The 18,587-nt window shown below is 46.1% G+C and overlaps 1 protein-coding gene across 2 annotated transcripts in view; it reads right to left on the bottom strand.

The window, feature by feature from the left end:
• Positions 1-18,587, bottom strand: part of Hrct1 (histidine rich carboxyl terminus 1) — a 255,785-nt gene that overhangs the window by 25,259 nt on the left and 211,939 nt on the right. The window lies entirely within an intron of this gene.

The following is an 18,587-nucleotide window of genomic DNA, read 5'->3' as shown; positions in this document are numbered from 1 at the left end:
ACTGTGATTTTGAAGTGGGAACAAGGATCAGTAACTGGTTAGGCAAATTTCAGAACTGTTTCTGGTACAGACAAATGCCTTCCAGGAAGCCACTATACTGTAAAATGATTGCTCCTAATAACTGCAAGACAGAGCAAGAGGGAGGGGAGAGAGGGGAAGAGAGAAAAGGGAGAGAAGCCACAGATAGGTCTGATTTAAATTTAAATAAAATTGTCGAAGAGTTTAGTAGGAAAATTAATAAACTCATGAGGAAAGTTCACATAAAAATAAACCTGAATAGTTTCCAAATATATGAAAACACGCTAAACCTTATTTAGTATTTTCTTAAATTCATTTACAAAAATGAGATACTGGCAAAGACCAAATTTTGTCAATAAATACTAGGGAGCCTTATTTGACCAAGAAATACTCTCTTTCCTGGTTCTGGAAGTGCTACTCTCCTGTGTGGAGGGTCATAGCATGGAAGATTGGTGCTATTATTCTTGATTGCTTCTTTTCATCCTGGAAATATTTTGCCTTAAAATCTACCTGATACTAAGTAGTCATTCCAGCCATCAGATGGGTGTACTGCTTCCATGAAGAAATTTCTGTATCCATTCACTTTCAACCTCCCTGTATCTTTCTACTTAAATTATGCCTCTTATGTAATTTCTAGTTGTGTTCTGCTTTTTCAACAATTCTGACATCCTCTGTCTTTTAATTGTGGGTTTATTTCAGTAAAATTTAATATACTTATTGAAATGATTGTCTTGTGCATGCACTGTTATTATTTGTGTTCTATGTATCCCTCAGTTCCTCTAGGATTCAAATTTCTACAACTACATTTCTTTGTTTTATGCATAGTAGGCATTCAAATATCTTTTTTTGAGTTGATTAATAAACTGGTTTTTGCTATGAACTCAAAAATGAATAAATAAATAAACACTGAGGAGCTCCCTGTAAGATTGGAAAGCAAACAAGAATGTCCGCTCATACCACTTATAGCCAAGGCTGTGGAGAGGCTCACAGAAGACATGAATGTTAGAACAGAAGAATTGACACTCCCTTTATTCAAAGATTACATGGTTGTATATGTAGAAAATCCAAAGGAATCTGCCCTCCAAAATTACTAGAACTGACATAAAAGTTTAGCAAAATCATAAAATACAAATTAAATATAAAAAATCAACTAGAGACTGTAGCCATGTAACTCAAAGCCAAAACTATGAGTCTTCAAAATAAAACACAGGAGAATAATTTCAAAACTTTGGCGAAGATTTTTTTGGGACCAAAAAAGTGTTAATCACAAGTAAAATAAATTAGAATCCATCTATATTTTAAAATGCTGTTCGTCACATATTATCAGTTAAAAATAGGCAAATCACAGACTAAGAGATAATGTATGTTGGAGAAAAGATGAGTATCCACAATATGTAAAGAACTCTCACAAACCAATAATAAAGTACAAACAACTCAGTAAAACTTGGCAAAATATTTGAATATTTCACAAGATTTATAAATGGGCAATAAACACAATAGAAGGTAGTCAGCATTATTAGTCATCAGAGGCATTCACACTAAGACTTGTGGGCACACTGCTGATGAGAACAATGAGATAAGAACTCACACCCAGTGGATGACCAAACTCTGAAAGACTAACGACACCAAATGTTAGTGAACAGGTGCAGCCACCAGAGCTGCCATGCGTCGCTGTTAGGAGTGTAAACTGGTATGACCATACTGAAAAACAGTTTATCACTCTCTCAGACAGTTAAAAGCACACCAGCCCTAGGGTCCAGCAATCCTGCTCCTGGCCATGTATCCAGGATAAACAAAAACATGAGGAGCTGCAGAAGGAAGTTGGCAACTTTACTTAGCCCCGAACAAACCAAGTTCACCGAGAAGAGAATAAGTAGACAAGTATGGGTATGGTCCCACAATTGTATGCTGGTCTCAGTGAAAAGGGACTGTAGACAATAGCAGGAATTCCACCACCTTGCATCTATCAAAGCAAGTCAGATGCAAGGTAATACACAGTGTGGCTTTATGTACATCAAGTTCAAAAGCAAAATCTAAGGTGATAAAATTCAGAGCAGTAGTTGTTTCTTGGAGGGCAGGTCAAGAGGGATTGAAGAAGAAGAGAAACCCTCTGAAGTGATGGAATGGCTCTCTCTGTCTTGGTTGGGGTGTGTGCTACGGGGATTTACATGCTTATGAAACCACACTGAATTCTGCACCTAAGGCTGCACATGCCTTTGTAATGCATGCCTCAATTTTTGTCAAGCCCTTGCAATATTTGGCACTAGATTCTAAGGATGTGAGGGAATTCACCATCCCCCATTTCCAGAGAGTATAACTGTACACAGCCCCTCAGAGGGCAGCCTTGGCCATACCTGTCACAGGGGCAGGCCCACTGCCGGCCATCCTGCAGGTGCCTAAGTGCATAATGAAGAGAACACCCAGCAAGACTTTCTTTGCAAAATCATTTGTGGTCACAAAAGACTGGAAATAATGTAGTAACCCATCCATGAAGGAATGTTGAATAAATTACTGTGCTGTTTTAATGGAATACAATGCAAGTGTTAGAATGATAGGGAGATCATATTGTGCTGATATGAAGAGATATCCAAGGTATGCGGCACATTGTTAGACATGCAAACAGTGTAGAGTGGAGCTTATAGTATTCTTCTATCAGTGGGAAATAAATGTATACATGTAATACATTTTGAAAGGGATGTAAAGAACCAGACGCGGCTGTTGCCTGTGGGTGCAGAGCTGTTGCCCTGTCATAGGCCGGGAGGATGGAGGGGAGGCTCCGGGAGAATTACCGTCTCTGTATTTTTTCTTTTATTGTGCAACGATGTTTGTTTTACATTGTTTTGCTGGTTTTCTTTTCTTTAACTCTTTGTATTATGTAAATTAAGAACATTTGTATAAAGCAAAGAAAAAGAGAAACGCAATCCGGTTTCCCCAGGACTTGACCGGATCCCTGCCCCTCAGTCCCGGGTCTGTCCCAGCTCCTCCTGCTGCAGCTGCTCCTCATCATTGCCTCTGACCTCAACCCAGCCCCGCCTCCGCCGTGTTCCCCCTTCAGGACCACCCATGCTTGTGCGCCCCACTTTCCCACCATGATTGGATTTTCTGGCCTTCTATTTTATACCTGGCTTTTTCCAAGCAAAACAGAGCAGAGCTGTGTCTAGCCAGGCCAGATATATGCACCAAAATGAGACTGTGAAATATCCCTGTAATTTTCAGATGCCTTAAGACATACACTCTTAAATATTTAGTAGATTATAAATGGCCCAAAGCTTTAGTCCGGCTTTGAAATATAACTTTTTAACGAGTGTGCATAGACAGTTTGCCCCCAGTCCCGAAAGGAAGCATAATCGTGGCTTTCTGATGAATAGAGGCTGGGCTCCTGGGAACAGCCGTACAATATTAATGATGGCATCCCGGAGGCTTTGTACCCACTCTGGGGGCAGAATCGCTGCTCACAGCTTCCTCTGTGATCCTGCAATTTGCAGTCTGCTGAAGAGATGTGTGGGGAGGGAACTGCAGAACTGCTCTGAGGCCTGGTCTGCCACCGACTCCCTGTGCGGCCTTGAACTCCACCTCACTTCTCTGAGCTCCAGCCCTTCTCTACCACACTAGCAAGCTTTCTGGGGCTTCTGAGTGTCTGAAGATATGATATTTTGTTTATTAAAATATATTTCATAATCAAAGAGAGAAATAAATAGCAAGGTTTTACCAAAAAAACTTTTAAAACTGGATTTTAAAAACAAATACCACATTTCTACTCATCTTTGCTGTTTTGACCATATTGGTACCACCTGGAAACCTGTTAGAAATGCAGAATCTCAGGCCCCACCTTTGCCCTACTTAATCAAAATCTGGATTTTTAATGAGATCCCCAGGTCATGAGTCAGCACTGAGCCCTGAGGGACATAAAGATGCCTGAGAGGTCTTATGAAAAACTTTGCAGAAATGGTCTTGTCTATACCTTCCATCCATTCCAGCCACAGCAGAATGAACCTGATGTGAGTGGACTCCCAGCTTCAAATGCCTACAGCAATCAAGCCACTACCATGAACTAGCAAAGGAGCCCAGCTGGATGCAAGAGGGAGGGGTGGACACTAAGTTTGGGTGGATGCATTTCCTTCATCAAAAGTGGTCCGGACAAGAATCAGTCATCTGTCGCCATGGGGAAATGTAGGGTCTTGCTGCTGTATCTCGTGATTTGTTTTTTTAAGGTTAACCTGAATATCCAGATCCCAATGTAACACCTCTTAACAATATAAGCACCATCACACATTTTAAGGCCTAACATCATAAATAGCATTTTTTTAAAAATTAAGACAAGAATAAATTTGATGAAGTCAACACACAATGGGAGGATCGGGTGACTGGCATAGGATGAGTCGCTGGATGGGCCTAGAGGCCATTAGGAGTGTTTGCTTTGGTCAGCAGGGGCAGAACAATGTAGCATTCATTGATGACTATGGTCTTGTCTGTACCAGCACAGAAACCGGAATCCAAGTTCGCATTTCTCTGTCTCTGTGATTTTCATGCTTATGTATCTGCTTCTTCATCTGTAAATGCAAAATAGTATGCATCCAGCAGGGCAAGACACAGAATCAGTGATCAATGCAATAAGGCACTTAGAGCAGTGCCCAGGCCAAAGTAAGCACTCAATTACTGGTTATTACAGTTGTTACTACATACTTTCTTCTCTCCTTAGCACGGCAGAAGGCCATGAGCCCTGCTGCGTGAAACCCACACAGTAGACTTTACGGTGCCTTCACCCAGTCTTGGCCTCCACCTTGGTAATGAGAGCTTTCTTTTTCCCTATTGCATCATTTGTGATCAGTACTGAAGACCTTCTGCAGGCTCCCCATGTTCAAAGTGAAGCTGTTTATTCATTCAACCAACATGTACGGAGCATCCATAGTGTGTTGGACACTGAACCAGACCTTATGGATATGGTTGTTGTCAACAAGATGTCTGATGGTGGCATCCTCATGCTAGCTTGTTTATTTCTGTGTTATTCTGTAAACGTATAAACAAACAAGACAGTGTCAGCACACAGTAGGAGATCAAAGTGGGGTGATTATTTCCGGTAAGGTGTTCTTGCTATACCCCAAGGAAGAATGTTTGGAATTAGCTCACCTTGACTGAAAAGGCTGAAGCCCTGGCTGCTTTAAATGAGCTCACTTGACACTTTCCTTCATTTACATACTTGTTCCTTCAACTATTCATTTTACGAGTATGTGTTAAGACCAAAGATTTGCTTGGTTTCTACCAAGCCCTAGAGAATCAGAAATGAATAGATTTGGTTCTTACCTACACCGGTCTTCTCATTAGATGGTGAGCAAAGATGCATTAATACTCAACTGCAGTCCGAATGCATATTGGAGGCTAAGCAGAAAATATCTCGGCTCCAGCCATGAGAAGCAAGGTGGACAATGCAGTGAGACAAAGGAGCTCCTAAGACATGCATGTGGCTGGGACGTGTGATGGTGAGAGTCGGAGTAGCAGAAAATGAGGCTGGAGAGACAGGCAAAGGCAGGAGTCAGGCTTTAGGGATAGATGTTGAGCGGGAATTAAGCCTGGAGCTGCTGGGGCCAGGAGACGGGTAGCATATGAGAAACTGACTTTGGATTCACCAGTCCTCAAGGGAGACCATCAAAGGTGCCTTTATCCATTATCCATTGCTGGCACCTGATGGACACATGCACATAACCAGTGTCTCCCCCTACTTGGAAAGGAACGGAGGAGAATAAAAAACAAAGCTGTAAAGACAGTCATCTCAAAAAATTGTTGGAGCATTAGAATTCCTTCACAGGACTTGGAGATCAAGTCACAAGATTTGAAGGTCAGGGACAATTCCCCTCCTGGAAGTAATACATCCTCCCTCTCCCGTTACCTGTCTCTGGGTTGTCTTTGCCCATATTATGAGAGCACTTATCCTATATCCTTATTGACTGACACTTTACAGAGCTATCCAGTTGTTATAGAACTTTCCAGTTGCCACAACCATATGTATTTTAAGGAGTTTGGATTTTTTAACATTTGTGCCTCAGAGAGTCAATGAGAGGTAAAATTTAAGGAATAAAGTTAGGGTCAAATTGACAATATAGAAAGATCATTGTGGTGACAGTCTGAAGAATGATGCAGAGGAAGTGAGTTAACAGACAGGACAGAGAAAGCAAGAGATAAACCATGAAAACCTAAGATTCTGATGATGGAAGTCTGGGGAGAAGCAGAGAGACTGAATAAGCATTAAGGCTCTAGAATTCACAGCACCCAGTGGCCACATTGCGTGAGGAGATAGACAAGTGATCTCTCACGGCTGCTCGTTTCAGGATTGAGGACACTCACGGTGCCAAGGAAGGGTATGGTAGTGAATGAAAGGAATCAGGTTTGGAGAGAAAGCACATGAGCTATTCAGCAAGTGGTGGAAGAGACAGATCTAGAAGTTGGGCTGCAAACAGAACTAGGAAGTCATCAGACAGAGATGGAAATACTAGATTGGCTCACCCAGGGAGAGGAAAGAATGAGATACTGAGCATGCCCGTATCCAAGAAGTAGCTGCAGGGGTCCCATCTGAGAGGTGGAGAAGCGTCATACATGGGTATTCTGGGCTCTGGAGGTCACCCCAAGGAGCGCAGGGTCAGTGTTGTCCAGTGCCTGGGAGTCAAGCCAGAGAAGCAAAAGTGTGAACAGATTTAGGGTAGAAGATTATTGGTGAAATTGTCAAAGAAGTTTCAGAACATTGACGGGACGAAGCTGGATGGCAGCGGACTGAGAAGTCAGTGGGAAGATGGGGCCGTAGTAACAGTGTCTCAGACTAATTTTAAATAGATTTTCTGTACTGAGTAGGGAAGCAATGAGAGAGGAGCAGGGATTTTCAGTCGTGGCTGGTTGTAGAATCATCTGAGGAAGTTTAGCAAAGTGATTGATTCCTGGGCCTTCCACCACCACACACTCTTTTAATTGCTCAGAGACATGACCCAGGCACCTGCTTTGAAAACTTCCTGAGGTGATACTGATGTACTACAGGTATTTGAGAGCCTCAGAGCAGAAAGAACAGGTGGTATGGAGGGAGTATGGTTATAAAACCATTACCCCAAGTTAGGAGAGAGGCCTGGGCATGTGGAGATGGTGTGACAAACAGTAAGGAGACAGAGAAAACTGATACAAGAGACATGAAGGGAATCCTTGCATGGGCGGCAGCCACCGGTGTCCAGCAGAATACCACTGGGATCACCTAAGGCACTCCTCCTCTGACAGGAGAGAGGAGGAGGAAGAGGGACGAAGGTGTGGATCATGACAGGAAAGAATAGGAAGGTGAAAGAATTTTTCCTGATAAGCAGAATTTCCTGTGTAGACCAGAGGGGTGGTTACCTTGTGTCTTCATCTGTTTTGTGTTGCTATAACAAAGCATCTGAGGCTGGGGAGTTTGTAAAAAAAAAAATAACAGGCACAGTTGTCTCACAGTCCTAGAGGTCCGAGAACATGGTGCTGGCATCTGCCGGGCTCTGGCGAGGGCCCCCTAGCAGCACCACCATGAGAAGGAGAGAGAGGTCACGTGGCAAGGCAGGAAGCAAGAGACCAAAGAGGCGCCAGGCTTGCTCTTTTCATATCAGCCTGCTTTTGAGGAAACAAGCCTCGTCCTGCAAAAAACTGACATTAGTCTCTTCCAAGGGTGGTGCCCCCAGGGATCTAGTCACCTTCCACTGAACCCCGCCCCCTGCAGTCTCCCAATCTCAACATAACCACACCAAAGACCAAGTTTCCAGCACATGAACTTTGAGGGCCCCATCTGAACTATGGAAGTTTGCTAAGAGGGAGCGCGAATGAGAGCAGAGCGCTTGATAAGACAAAACATCGGACCGAAAGCTCACTGTGGACCTCCAGCAGAAGGCGTCCTCAGCTGGGACGGGGCACACAGATTTGTGGACAAACTCCACTAGATCAGTTCCACGGGTGGCCCTTTCTGTGTTGATCACAGCTCTGGCAGGGTTTAGCTCAGTACCTTTGACAAACACCAGGATGGGCAGCACATTACGGGGCCAATCTGCAACACTGGTCTTTCCTCAGCACCATTTGGCAGGCCAGAGATAAATGCCTGGAAGCAGTTCAGTAGTTCTTGGCTTTGGGGATCAAAGGGAACCTGGGAATGCACAGAAGATGGGGTGCTGATCATGGAGGGTAACACAAGCCATTCAAGAAATGAGAGATTTTATCTTCAGGATGAAAGGAAGAGATGAGACCCAAAAGTCCATCCTGGCCTGCAAGGAGACCCTTGGAAAGAAAGAAGAGCTACTACTGTCACCCAGTGATAGAAGAGGGATCGGATCATCCTGGGAGACTTCAGCTGTAGTGTGGGTCCCAATTCTTAGTCACTGGGAGGAAGGGCTTTTTACAACAGTCAGAACTAATTAAACATGGGCCAGGCTGCTTCAAGAGAAAGGAGCTCCCCCGTGGTGCAAGGGGGCTCTGTTTGAGGAGGAAAGATGAGCTTGGCCCATGAGAATCCATGGAACCCAAACAACCACTTCAGTGCCCCTCTGTGGGCGGCTTTGTGGCCTCCACTGCTGGGCACCAGCTCTCTGCTAACTTACCAAATTGCTGTGCTGTACTTAAAAGCCAAAGAGGAAAATAAACCCCAGCCCAAGGAGGAAGCAATTTTGGCGTTAAATAAAAGGAATGTTTTTATCCTGCAATGAAAATGCTGTGATCTTGGAACACAATTTGCATAAACAGACAGTTTGGCTATAAACAATCTCACCAGTAACTGGTATTTACATATAGAACAACTCAGTCAAAACCCAATTAAAGGCTCTGATGGATTGGGGATTGTCAAAACATTTAAAAGGCTCCACAGCAGCCTGGTGATTTATACGCCTCAGTTGGACCAGGAGTCCCTGATTTCTCCTCCCATCTGCTCTGTCCTCTTCCCTCAGCCTCCTACACACCTAGTGACCCACAGGGCACCCCCAGTTTGACAGCCTGGCCTCCGTAGGAGGGAGGCAGCTCTGACAGAGCCTGCACATTGGGGGCGGGCTTGGGGAAGACCAGAGGAACAAAGAACAGGGGACAGGTTGGAGTGTTTGCCTCACTGTACAGAAAGTGAAGAAAGGTCCCACATAGAGTGCGGGTGGGTAAAGCTACGGAGGGGATCTGCTGAGGTGAGGCAGACTTCACTGAAGATGCCTGAACTCAGGCAGCCTGCAGCATTGTGACTTCAGGTTGCAAGTCTTTTAAGCAAAGGTATGAAGAGCAAGAGAGAAGCCAGGACTCCTTCCCCAGTGGAGAAGGCCTTGTTGGTCAGGGAGGAGGCCGGCCATGAAAATTCATCCAGCATGCAGGGGAAATGGGATGTTCTTAATAGGGGGAGGAATCCATGGGGCAAAGGTTCACCCAGAGCAAGAGGAAGACTGCCAGGTCGAAGGCAACAGGATGCCTAGGGCAAAGGCTGCCTAACACTCCTGTCCTCACACTCCTGGGATCAGCTGAAGCTCAGGGCAACTCCAGCTAAGCAGAGCTGGGGAGGCTCAGAGTCCACAGGACAGAGGTCTGTGGCCTGGTGCTAGAAAGGGCAGCAGTAGCTCTGAGATGGAGGTTCTTCCAGGGGGGACACTCGGTGGGCCGCTTCTGTGATGTGAGCCGTGCCCGGCACCCTTATGGCCACAGCACAGAGCAAGCTTTGTGCACAGGTGGGATGGAGGGCGGGAGACAGGAAGAAGAAAGGGAAAAGAAACCATGATAGGGAAAGGGAAGAATGGAAAGGGGAAGGGAAGGAAATGAGGAGCAGGCAAGTGGGAAGGGGAAGAAAGGCATGGAAGGGAAGAGAAGGAAAAGGAGGAAAAAGAGAAAGAAAATGGTCTTTAAAAGGTGCTCATGAGGGCCGGGGATTTAGCTCAGTGGTTCCGGCGCCTGCCTCGCAAGCGCAAGGTCCCAAGTTCAATCCCCGGTACTACCAAAAAAAAAAAAAAAAAAAGTGCTCATGAAAAGAGAAGAGGAAGGGCAAAGCCCAGGATTTTCCAGCAGCAGCGTACTGTGGCCCCCTGCGGCCCCAGACGTGCACTGCAGTGACACACGTAGGTACAGGAAGTGGGGGCCCGTTCACTGCACTGCTAAGCAAGCCCACCGGTCTTGCCGTTGTCTAATACAATCATCCCAGTGGATTTGGGGCCTTTCGTTCCCCCCAGATTTCTAGAAATTGAGTAACTACTATGTGGCAGGCATTATAAGTCCTTTTCCACAAGTCCTTCTCCTAACACATTCACTAGAACCTCGTTACCCCATTGACAACAAAAAGGACCCAACACAAGAAAACACACTGCAGGACCTCAGGATGGTCAGCGAACAACCCCATCGCTGCGGATGGGTCCCTTTCACGCTGCAGTAGAAAATAATCCCTAACGCCTGCTACGTTCCCAGCACAAGATGGGGTACCTTGCATTCATAACTTGACTTAATGTTCAGAACATTCCTGAGGGAAGTACCATTATCCCCAGTCACGGTGAGGAAACTGAGGCTTAGAGATTAAGATGTCTGTTTGAGTTGATATGGATGGAAAGTAGTGGAACCAAGGATCTATTGGAATCCAAGCCTGCTACACTGGATCACGTACTGCTTCATGAGTACTGCTTCATGATGAACCCATTTTAATCATTGACGCTCGGTTTCAGAACAAACAAAGCAAAATTAAACTGACCCAGGACTTCCGGGAAGATGGTGGAGTGGTGAGCAGCAGCGAAAGAGCCTCTCTGAGGTTTGGTGACCTGACAGTGGAATATAGCAGCTCGAGGGGGAGGAGGGAAGTGGGTCCCTGGGACCCAGGAAGGATCTGAAGTGAGAACTGAAGCCCACAGGGAGAGCAAAGAGAGAGACCTCAGGGAAGAGGATGGAGGTACCAAACAGCATTCTCTCCCAGCGCCTGGACTCATAGCATGGGAATGGTGGGTCGAAGCTGCAGATGCACCGTGACTACTGGCGACCCCAGAGGCCTCCACGGAGAAACATTTGCTATTAAAAAAAACACCAGTAAACTGACTGCAACCTGTCCTTTGACCACTCCGTTGCAGCCTCAATCAAGTGTGCTGCAGGATCTAAAAAAGCACCCACCAAGATAAAGCCTGTGGCCCTGAAGATCACAGAAATTAGAGGGAAAAATGAAGAGATTAGCACATCTTCCTTCATTCAGGCTCAAGCTCTTCTACTTCGTGTGAAAAGTCAGATCCAAACTTATGTCGTTGTATACTTGTAGGAATGCAGGTTCTGAGAACATACCCAGGACCACCAATTGTGTGGTACAAAAGAACCGGCCTACATCCATTTGATTCAGTTTCACAAACGTGTCTCGAGCGCTTCCTGCCAAGCGACTGTTAGCTAGCAAGGGTTTTGTTCTGTTTTTCTTTGTTTCTGAAGGGAAATCCTCAACTGCTTCACCTGAGCATGTCCACCCACATCAAGGACAGGCGAATGGCAGCCCCAGCACTGCCCTGTGTTTTGTAAATACACTGAACAAAGCCCCGCTCACCCACGAACCTGTTAGGTCTGCAGCTCTTTCTCAACACAAGAGCAGACCTGAGTACTTCCAGGGATGGCCAACAAAGCCTAAAATATTTACAGTCTGGCCTTACAAAAAGCTTTGCTGACACCTGGCCTACAGGGCTTAAAGTCTTGCCCAGCCTGAGAGTTTCTGGCTGCCTGCTTGTTTTGAAGGACGACTAGACAGTCACAGGCTGCTCCACAGAGGGTTCTGAGGCAGGGAGAACGTGCCCTTGGCCTCTTCTGTCCACCCCTCTACGTGGAAGGCGCGGTGCAGGCTGTGGGCCCCAGACTCAAGTTGGGAATCCGTGAAACCACCCCATCCTCACAGCCTTCCCCCAGGAGGCAGCTGTCCCGGCCCAACCTCTCATCCTCCTCTATCCAGCCGGATATTCTTCTGTCTCTTCCTCCCCGGAGCCTGTAGTAGAAGAATGGGCCGTTCCTTTCTGAGCAGTCTCTGGGAAACTTAGAGCTCCTGGAAAAGCTGAAGAAGGGTTTGACTGCCCTGGAAGGTAGTGGTCCCTCTGTCCCTAGAGGCATAAGAGCAAAGAAGACTGCTGCAAAATCTCCAAGCTTCACATGTTGGCTTCTGTAGCTTCACAAAGGCTGTGCTAACTCAAGCCCAAGTGGTCACCAGCCTCAGTGCATGCTGCAGCCCTCTCTGGGGCCTCTCTGCCTGAGACTGACAGAATGACAGCTCCAGCCCATCCTGCAGTAAAAGGGACCATCTTTATCTTCTCACTCCAAGATTAAATTCCTTCCCAGGCTGTGCCTCCTGAGGGGCGAATGTGCAAACCCTTCCTAGCATCTGCTCATCCCTTGGCCCTGCTGAACTCCCTGGGCTCACCTCCTCCACACTCTACCTGCCACTCTCCCACCACCCCCAACAGCAACCTTCTCCCCAAGCAGGTCACATGTGCCTCTCTGGCTTCCCCAGCCATTCCAGCTATGCACATCCCTCCCCTTGGCCATGTGATGAACTCTTACCTGTTCTTCAAGACCAGCACGATGCCCCTTCTTCCTTGCAAAACCATCCAGGCTGTCTGCAATGCAGAGCACTTCCTGTGCATCCTGGCCCTGTTACAGCTGTTTTGATAACACCCTAGTTACATCTCACCACATTGTACTAGAGTGATGACTATTTCCACCAGTAGATGGAGTACTTCAAGGGAGGGGAAGGTGGCTAAATCATCTTTACAAGCTTGGTCCAAAGTGTTGGACATAGTGGGTGTTTCATAAACAATCCACAAATTAATGACTGAATGGGCTTTCATAAAGTCAAGACCCATAGGAGGTCAAGGCAGTTGATCCAGATCTGCCCACTTAAAGATCTTATCACTATGTCAGCACTGGAGGACACCTGATTTTTTCACTTCAAAGTCCAAGTTAGAGTAGTCACATGTCAGATATTTTTCCTGATTTTCTGCCAGTACTGATTTTCTGAATCCTGAGAGGATAACTCAGTGGGAAAATGTCTTTGGAATCCCACAGAACTAACTATAGACCCGATCTGCTATTTGATCTTGAACAGGTAATCTTCAGTTACCAACAAGTAAAACACAGACCTTCTCTCTACAGAGCTGCAGTGGGCTGGCAAGAGTCAGCATACATTTGCACTCACATTCCAGCCTACAGGCATTGCTCAGGAGATACAAGCTCTATTTGTTGAGATTTTGAAGGCAAAAGGCCCTTCCTTATAGACCGCTGGACCTAATGACCTCCTGTTTGACACATGGGACAGGTGGGTATTCATCCTCTCTGGAATGAATACCCTAGCAGTGGGGAAACATAATAAAGTAGTAACAGTAAGCCCCCCCAAAACATTTATAGGTCGTTTTGCTTTTAAGGCACTATTGTCATTTCTCTTTCTCCTACACACAAACAAGAGCTGTAAATTAATGTCCCCAAGTAAGGCTGCAGAGAGGTTAAGGATGTGCCTAAAGCCCCTCATAAATGAGCTACTGGACTAGACTTGGCCGTGCCCCTTGAGCACTGGCTTCCGGGTGACTATGGGGGGTTCTGGTTCTTTTCTGTACCTTTTTCTTCACTGTGGGAAGAATGCAAAATTTCAGATCTAAAGACTTCCAAACTATCATCCTGTCCCCATGCTTCTATTTCCACCACTCTCAATGAATGACTGAATTGGTCAGATTCTTTTAGTCACAACTGACATTACTCAAAATGATGTAAAACATGAATAATGATAACAACAGGAGCAGTGCAAATAATGACAATGATTCACGCTGTTTTCCTTTCATGGACCCTCAAGTGCAGGCATAAGCTTTTGAGAAATGCTTAGGTCCGACCTGGATAATGCTGTGAGATCTCCATGTCTCTCTTCTCTCCACTGGCTTTAGTTTTAGTCAGACCCTCTCCTCCTGAGGTCCATGACAGCCTCAGGCATGCGTTCCTTACAATGCCCACCATTTTAAGCCCCATTAGAAAAGCGCTTTTCCTTCTCCAATCATCCTGAAGAAAGCCCCAGAACTCAGTGTCATTACATCTGCCTGGGTGAAGTAGGTCATTCATGAATAGCAGCAGCAGTCAGGAGACTAAAATGTACCCGCCAGCTTCTAACACTTGGACGAGTGCCTGCCTCTGAGCTGGAGATGTCACCATCCTTCCACCAGCTTTATAAACTGAGAATGGAGAAGAGGTGACTTCTTCAAAAGAAAATCTGCCAACTGTTCCCAGACAAGAGGAGGAATGGACGCCGGGCGGCGCGGAGAAGCAAATCCAACAGATGTCCTCATCGGTGGCTGTGTGCAGCTTCTGTTTCTACAGAGAAAGACGATGACACTGAAAATGCAGAGCCCTCACAGTTTAGCAAACTGGAAACAAATACCAGGATTGTGTAGCTCCTCCTATTTCCAGGATCTCTCTGTTTTGCAGCCTTTGAAGGACTCTGCCCCTCACACACCCCAACCCCTCTGCCTTGGGACGAGTCAGAGCTGCTCCACTGTCTCTTCTGTGGGCTTCCTACCTCCCAGCTCTCCCATTTCTGGCGGACCCTTCCTGCACCCCACATCCAGAGCAACTGTCTAGCAAAGCAGAGCCCCAGCTGTGACAGTGCCCAGCAGTGTGAGCTTGGCTGGTGCTCAACCACAGGCATTTACAGGCTGTCTGAGCTGGACTGTTCATCTGCTTCCTCTTGACTCCTCCACAGTGAGTGCATTTCCACACCCTCCTTTTGATAACCAGCCATCTCAGCTGCTAACATATTTCTTTCCCAGGAAAGCTCAGAAGAAAAAAATACGTATAATACTCTGGAATTTGGAATCTTCATTCTATTATCTCATAAAACATCGTGTTCGTATCATAATTTCAATCCAGAGAGAGGATTTGCCATGTGAAGTCTGAGATGCATGCAAATTGCCTTTCTAAACCTCTGGCTACAATAAGCAAACTTCAGGAGCTGACAGTTTACTTGATAAATACCTAATAAAGCTTAAATAATTATTGAAAGCAGACAAATAGAAGAGTAGAATGGCAAGAGATGTTGGGGTCATAAATCACAGGGAAAAAGACAGAGCCCTGGAAATGCAAGGAAGGCTGAGTCCAGGACGTGGAATAGAGAATCAGAGCAGAGACCAGAGTACAGAAAGATTTGTCAGCCTGTGAACCTGCGGCTGGGGAAACTGAGAGATATAAGGGTGGTGTCCTCTGAGGACCACTAAACTGTTACTGTGTGACCTTTCTCAGCTCTTCTGGAGGAGCCCCTGGGGAATCCAGTCTACCTCACTGTCTGGCTGCCCAGCAGTGGAGGGAGCTCAGGGCTCCAGGTATCATGCCCTACTTATAAGCTCTACCCTGCCCCAAGTCCAATCTGGGGCTGCATGAATTCAGATCTTTCTAGGTCACGCTGAATGAACTCGGTCTAGAGTCACTGTCCAGGACGGGCTGCAAGAAGGCATTCCAAAGCCTTCACTCATTCACTGATTCATTCACTTGTTCAGCTCATCCAGGAAGTGCCAACTATGTGCATAAATAACAACAAGGTTTTAGGCCGAGGATGGATGGGCAAGCAGGTAATTAAACAAGCAACAGTGCACAATGACCATTGTTATGGCTGTGTCTAGGTGTCCCCCCCAAAGCCTCACGTGGTCAGAGGTGGCTTTTTCAGAGGTGGCTGAATCTGGTGTGTAATGCTGGGATTAAGGGCGTGTGATTACTAAGCCAGTCCCTGATTGGTTTGGCACCGACCTAATCCCTGTAGTCTGGATAAGATAAAAGGGCAGAAAGACACTGTTAAGGTTCCCCTGTTGTGTGGGTGCCATGAACAGTTTCTCCTCTGTGACACCCCTCTGTCATGCACCACTACCTTGGAGCCAGCTGATTATGGACTGAAACGTCTGCAGACTGTAAGCTAAATAAAGCTTTTCCCTTTTAACGTTGGGTGTCAGGTATTTTGTCTCAGCAAGGAGAGAATAGTAACTAACAATAGAAGCTTTGGGAATTCATAGAGCTTAATCTGGTCTGGAGTAAGCGTGGAATGGGGAAGACTTTCCAGAAGAAATAACATTTAAACTGAGATCTGAAGGATAACTGGGAGTAGAAGAAGGCAATTTCTGGTGGCAGGAATAGCAAGTGAAAAGGCACTGGGGTAAAGGAGTTGGTGAGTGAGAACCTTAGACCTTAGCTCCATAGGAATGTAAACGTATGGCAAAGTTCACTCCCTTAGAACCTCCCCTTGGGATCAACTTCTCATCCCCAAGTTTCTGAGTCCTTTTGGCCATTTACTGAGGTGAGTTTCCTGATGCCTACTTTAGAAATGAGGACATTGAGTGACAAAACTGTTTGAAGCTGATTGTTGCCTAGGTGATTATAGACTGTGCTTCTGCTTTAGGTCCTACACTCCAAACAACAGGACCTGTATAATTGCAACACAGTACCTGACGCCCACAACTCTTAAAGGAGGAGTTTATTTGGCTTATAGTTTCCAGTGGGTTCAGTCTATGGTCAGCTGGCTCCAAGACAGAAATGACAGAGTAGAACATCATGGTGGAGGAAAGCTTCTCACCACATGGCCTCCAAGACAAAGAGCTAAAGGAAGAGCCCAGGACAAGAATCCACCATTCCAGGTCAGCCCCTAGTGACTTCCCTCTTCCAGCCATTCAGCTGTGTGTTCATCAATGGATGAATCCATTGATAAATACAATGCTCACATGACCCAATCACCTTTCAAAAGCCTCACCTGTGAACACATGAAGCCTTTGGGGAACATTCTAGATCTACACCAGAACACCAGGGTGAATTCACCTTATGAAAATTCTTCATGCTGCCCATTTACAGCATGTGAACTTTTCTTTTTTATACTAAGTTTTTTAAAACTGTGTCTACAAAAGTGTGGGCTTAGTGTGGTTTTCTCTGGGTGGTGTAATCAGTAGTTACTTAATCCCTATTCTTTATTTTAAAAACCTTTAATAACTGACTATTTTTATAATATGTATGTAATACTTTTATAGTCATTTAAAAACATTTTCATTGGAAGTGAGAAAATATAGAATGGGTAAGAGACAAAAGAACTAGAATTTCAATAGGTACAAGGACTGGTTATTTGTGTAGTATATACAGATGCAAACTAAACATGCCTGGAAAGATGAGGCATGGTGGGGTGTATTAGTGAGGACAGGTGCGGTAACCAATAGACCCCATCATATAATGAGTCAGACACAACAGAAGTTTCTTTCTTCCCAGCTCTGTCAGTCTAGGAAAGGGGTTTCATTTTGGCAGGGGGCTCTGCTCCACAGTGACATTCAGAGATCCAGCTGATGTGTCACTTCCTTCTTAAACACTTAGGGGGCCTTTCTGACCGTCATCATTTCCTAGGAAAAGAAGTGAGGAGCCAGAAGCACACTCGTGGAGAGAGATCTCAGAGGCAGGATGGAAGGTGGCTCACAGCACCTGTCTATAGCCCATTAGGGTTAGGATAGTCAGGGCCACACCCAGCAGCAAGGCTTGGAACTGCAGATCCCATCTGGACCCCCCCTTTCCTTCTGCGACCACTTTGCTGTGGAACAGGAGAATGGGTTTTAGTGGCGCCCACACTTTAGGGCACATGTAGGGGTGGGAAAGTATAAGCAAAAAGGGAGGATGGAAGGAAGAGAAAGGAATTGACCCCAGAAGAGGGCCAAGAGAACCAGCCATCCACCCTCCATCCAAGAGATCCGGGTACATGGCGTGAGGCCTCGGTTCATCCCAGGCTATGCCATGCTCAGAATCCACAGATGTCACAGTTAGCAAGTTCCTCATCCCAGTGAGTGTGGCTTGGCATGGGTTTGGCGAGGGCTTTGGTCATAATGCAAACTCAGCAGCAGTTTGGAGAGGCTCCTTCTAACACCCGACTATGGCAACAGCTGGACCACAGGGCTCTCCTCGCCTGCGCACATGGTCCTGGCAGGTGTTACTCAGTCTGAACTGGGTTTGGCCTCCAGGTAAGGTCCAGTGACTCCAGCGGGAACCAAGAAAGCATCAAGGATGCATCTGCTACCTGAACAAAGGTGAATGGCTCAAAGGTCTCCATTTGCCTCTCTGATACAGTGACAATGAGACAAAGGGCTGGGTGGGATGTTTTTAAAGTCACAGATTCTACTCAGCTTTGCTTTTCCCTCTGCCCCTACCCCTGCACCGTCTGATCCTCAGGAAGTGCATCTGAGGTCAGTCCACAACTCCAGTCTCCTGTCCTCCATGAGAACAGTCAGTCCCTGCACAAAGAATGTGCAGGCAGTGCCCACAAGCAGCCAATGGGCTGCAGACACCCAAAACCAGCAACCAGTGCATATTATCCAGAGTGAATTAGCTGATAACAGTGCACCCCCAAATCAGTGGGCGAATTATCTCCTCTGCACAACCGGCACAAAAGAAGGCAATGGTCCGAGTCCCTCCAACACAGCCCAGCTATTGTCAACTCTGGCATGAGAGATGATTAATGTGCAAGCGATTGCACATCCAGATTTCGACTCCTACCATTATGCGAATGGACCATTTTTCCCCCTTTATGGATCCTCGACACTTAACCTACTCAATGGTTTTTATTTGCATTGATCACA

The sequence above is a fragment of the Heterocephalus glaber genome, unplaced genomic scaffold (genome assembly GCF_053883595.1).
Source record: "Heterocephalus glaber isolate CG9 unplaced genomic scaffold, H.glaber_assembly_v1.0 deba00000943, whole genome shotgun sequence".
NCBI classification, from domain to species: domain Eukaryota; kingdom Metazoa; phylum Chordata; class Mammalia; order Rodentia; family Bathyergidae; genus Heterocephalus; species Heterocephalus glaber.
This window is presented reverse-complemented; position numbering and strand designations above follow the sequence as displayed.